Here is a 5,000-nt window from a genome sequence, read left to right as displayed (position 1 = left end):
TTATTACTATTATTATTATCATCATTATTATTATTATTATTATTATTATTATTATTATTATTATTATTATTATTATTATTATTATTATTATCATTATTATTATTATTTTGTTACTACATTTTATTGTATTATTTACTTAATTATCTTTATTTTGTTTTTTATCTATTTCATTGTTTTTTATTTCATTTTATCATTATTATTTAATTTTGAATTTGTATATTTTATTCACGGAGGGGAAGGAGGGGAGGGGGAGGGGGTGTTCTTTTACTTGAATTAAATCACCTGACGGCAGCCAGAACCACTAAATTTGTTATAAGAACCACTCAATTAGTTGGATCATTATATTAGTGGACCCACTGAATTAGCCAATTCACTAAACTAGTTATAAGAGCCACTCAATTAGTTGAAACACTAAATTAGTGGACCCACTAAATTTGTTATCAAAACAAGCAGGTTAGTTGTAGGAGCCACTAAATTAGTTGAAACACTAAATTAGTTGACCCATTTAGTTATCAAACAACTAAAGTAGTTATAGGAGCCACTAAATTAGTTGACTTAGTTATCAAACCAATAAATTGGTTATCAAAACAACTAAATTGATTGTAAGAGGCACTAAATCAGTTGAAGCACTAAATAAGTTTTCTCACTAAATTAGTTATCAAAACTACTAAATTAGTTATAAGACCCACTGAATTAGTTGAAGCATTTTATTAGTTGACCTATTTAATTAGTTATCAAAACCACTAAATTAGTTATCAAAACCACGAAATTGATTATGGGAGACACTGTATTATTTGAAGCACTAATTCTGTTGTTCTGCTAAATTAGTTGGCAAAAATACTAAACTAGTTATAAGACCTACTCAGTTAGTTGAAAATACTAAATCAGTTGACCCACTAAATCATCAAAACTGCTAGATTAGTTGAAGTTATAAATCAGTTGACCCACTAAATTAGTTATTCAAACCACTAAATTAGTTATGAGAGCCACTAGATTAGTTAATAACCACCAGAGTATTAAAAACCAATAAATGAGTAATCAGAGCCACTCAATTAGGCGACCCACTAAACTAATTGAACCACTGAATTAGTTAAGTTACTAAACTAGCTCTCAAAACGACTAAATTAGTTATATCAAAAATTATTTATTCTATCCACTAGATTATTCACTAGCCACTAAAATAGTTATCCTAACCAATGAACTAGTTACTATAACTACTAAACTAGTTATTTCATATATTATATGCCATTACAACAATTAAATGCGTCACTGAATCACTTAGTTAGTTAATGAAGTCACTTAATTAGTTAATCGACTCACTAGATTAGTGTAACCGCTAAATATTTAGTGAAGTCACTGAATTAGGGGAGCCACTGAATTAGTTAATGAAGTCACTACATTAGTTAGTCGAGCCACCAAATTAGTATAGTCACTAGATTAGTTAACGAAGTCACTAAGTTGGTCGAGCCACGAAATCAGTGTATTGACTAACTTAGTGAGGTCACTAGATTATTTAGTGGAGCCACTAAGTTAGTGAAGTCACTAAAAGGACCTTGAGTCAACTAGCGTTCACGTGACGTATGTTAGTGTTCTAAAACGCGTTTAGCGGACAAAGTTTCCTCGTTGTTTTCATGAGGAGAGGGGGGGGGGGCTAATGTCTGACATAAAATCCCGCTCAACTACTTGACACTAACCTCTCATCTGCCTCTCTCTCTCTCTCTCTCTCTCTCTCTCTCTCTCTCTCTCTCTTTCTCTCTCTAAAATATATATATACACATATATAGACGTAAGATTTCGTGTATGTGTAACTCGAGCATACAAATATATAAGGAAAGTTAGGCTCAACTTAGATCTCTCTTGATGGCGCAATCGGTTAAGTCACTAATACTTGTCACGTGCTAACCCGGGTTCGAGTCCTTGGCCATGCCACGTTTCAATTTCTGCATGTTGGCCTCCGCGAGTCTCTCGATGTTGTTGGCTTAGAATTAAAATGTATTGTGGTTGGTATATATGATATATATATATATATATATATATACATATATATACACACATATATATATATATATATATTTTGAAGGTGAAAGAAGTTGACGAGGAGAAATGGGAGAATTTGCCGCCTTAACGTTTCGACCCGCAGGGTCTTTCACAAAGCTTTGTGAACAAGACCCTGCGGGTCGAAACGTTAAGGCGGCAAATTCTCCCATTTCTCCTCGTCAACTTCTTTCACCGTCAATTTTATTTGTCATAATATAGTCAATATGTGTATATGTATATATATATGTATATATATGTGTATATATATATATATATCTATATATATATATATATATGTATATGTGTGTCATTTTGGCATTTGGAAATAAACTCCCCTACGAAGCAAGCCGCTCTGGCGAGGCTTCGAATCCCAGTAGGAGAGAATATATGTATAACAGAAAGAAATATCATAGAGCCAGGAATTAGCAAATGCAATTATGACCAACTCATTAATAATTATATAAATTAGATCCATATATTGTCAGTAATATAAATAGTACATATTTTAAAAGTTAATGTAATAATGATATGTTTCCACGACCTCACCGAGTGACCCAACCTGAGCTTTCAGGCTTCGGAGAGGAGGGTAAATGTCTCTCTCTTGTCCTACTTATACTCTGTATCTCCATTTTTTTGTTCTCATCTTTTGTACTCCTTGATAATGTGAATATATCACGAAAGCGCTCGGACTCCGTGTGTTTTTCCTTTTCCTAGTGGACTCTGCATATTTGTGATTCGCGTGTGGACTTGTGAAATTTGTGCATATATATATATATATATATATATATATTATATATATATATATATATATATATATATATATATATATATATAATTGTCACCCAACCATTCAAGACCACAAATATATATATACGAGATTAACCATCTGGTGTTGTTTGGTATCCCAGGTAAAGTTGGCTATGCCACGCCCCCTTCTCGCCCCCCTCCTCCTCCCTCCTCCTCCTCCTCCTCCTCCTCCTCCTCCCTCTTCCTCCCCCTCCCTCGCCCTCCCCCATTACATTCACTCGAATGCAAATCTGACAAACGCTGTAAGGAAGTTGGAAATGTAAGATACGATCTCGTAACTTTACGATGTACTTAGGGACCCTATGACGTCACGATTGTGACGTCACCAGCACGTCGTAAGTTGTACTTCCTTAAGAGGTGTTATAAATCTTACGACCCGGACCTCATCCTTGTCGTAACTTACGACATTGTAACTTACGACATCGTAAGTTACGACGTCGCAAGTTGCAACATTAAATAATAATGTTTAAAGTTAAGACATATGTTACAATGTCGTAACTTATGTATGAAAAGATTGCGTCGTATGTTACAATATCGGAAACTACAACATTGTAAGTTACAATATCGTAACTTATGGTATCGTAAATCATAACAAGTTACTTACAACACTCTTTGTGGGTCTCTCACTTTAAAACTCTCTCTCTTTCTCTCTCTCTCTCTCTCTCCCTCTCTTCTCTTATTTTCTTTCTCCCTCCCTCTCTCCCTCCCTCCCTCCCTTTCTCTCTTTCTCTCTCTCTCTCTCTCTTCCTCTCTCTCCCTCCCTCTCTTTCTCTCTCCTCCTCTCCCTCCCTCTCTTTCTCTCCTTCTTTCTCTCCCTCTCTTTCTCTCTCTTTCTTTCTCCCTCCCTCTCTCTCCCTTCCTCTCTCTCTCTCTCCCTCCCTCCCTCTCTCTCTCTCTTCCCCCCTCTCTTTCTCTCTTCCCCCCTCTCTCTCACTCCCTCCCTCTCTCATTTTCTCTCTCTCCCTGTCTCTATCTCTCTCTCTCTCTCCCTCTCTCTCTCTCTCTCTCTCTCTCTCTCTCGCTCTTTCTCTCTCTCTCTCTCTCTTAACCAACTTTTCACTTTTATTTGTTCTCTTTGATCTTCATTTGTACATTTTCCTCTCCCCTTCCTCCTCTACATTTTCTATTTCATTCTCTCACTCTCACTCTCTCTCCCTCTCTCTCTCTTTCGTTCTTCTTGCTTTTCCTCTTATTCCTTTCTTCGTTGTCGTTTTTGTTCTGTTTCTTTATTCTTATACTTTTCTGTTTGGTTTTTGGTCTTCTGGGTTTCCCCCTTCTTACATTTCTTTTTTTCTTTATTTATTTTATTTATTTATTCATTTAGTTATTTAATTATTTATCTTATCTATTTAGTTAGTTCTTCATTTATTCTATTTAATTTTGTCTTATCTTATCTATTTTATTTATTTATTTATCTATCTATTTATTTAATTAATTTATTTTATTTATTCATTTATTCATTTATTTTAGTTGATTAATTAATCAATTTAATTAATTTATTAATTTCTTTATTTATTTACTTATTTTTATGTAACTAAATAATTACCTATTTATTTATTTTTATGTATTCATCTGTTTATTTATCTAATTATTTATGAATTCATTTTCTATTTTCTTCGTTTTTTCTCTTCATTTTCTTCTTTATTGTGTTCCTTTTGAATTACTTGTTCTTTATTTTTCTTTATATTAAATATTTTCTCCCGTTTTCTCTCTTTTCTTGTCTTCGTTATTCCGTTTTCTTTTCAATATTTTTCTTCCTTTATTCTAAGTATTTCCTCTTTATATTTTCATTAATTATTTATCTATTTTTCTTTGTTCTAAATATTCCCTACAATTCTCTTTATTTTTCTGTATTTTTCTTTGTCTCTTTCACAATTCTCTCTATTTTCTCTTCTCCCTTTTCATTAGTTCTTTTCTCTTTTTTCTTTTATTTTCTCTAATTTCTCTTAAAACCTTTTATTTCATTTTTCTCTTTAATCTTCTTTCTTCCTTCCTTATATTATATCCTTCCAATTCAAATGTTCTCTTATTTTCTCTCTATTTTCTCTTCTCCATTTTCATTATCTCTTTTCTCTTTTTCTTTTATTTTCTCTAATTTCTCTTAAAACCTTTCATTTCATTTCTCTCTTTAATCTTCTTTCTTCCTTCCCCCTATT

The sequence above is a fragment of the Oratosquilla oratoria genome, chromosome 21, assembly GCF_046742065.1.
Source record: "Oratosquilla oratoria isolate Oo_2021 chromosome 21, ASM4674206v1, whole genome shotgun sequence".
Classification (NCBI taxonomy): domain Eukaryota; kingdom Metazoa; phylum Arthropoda; class Malacostraca; order Stomatopoda; family Squillidae; genus Oratosquilla; species Oratosquilla oratoria.
Note: the sequence above shows the minus strand (reverse complement) of the source record.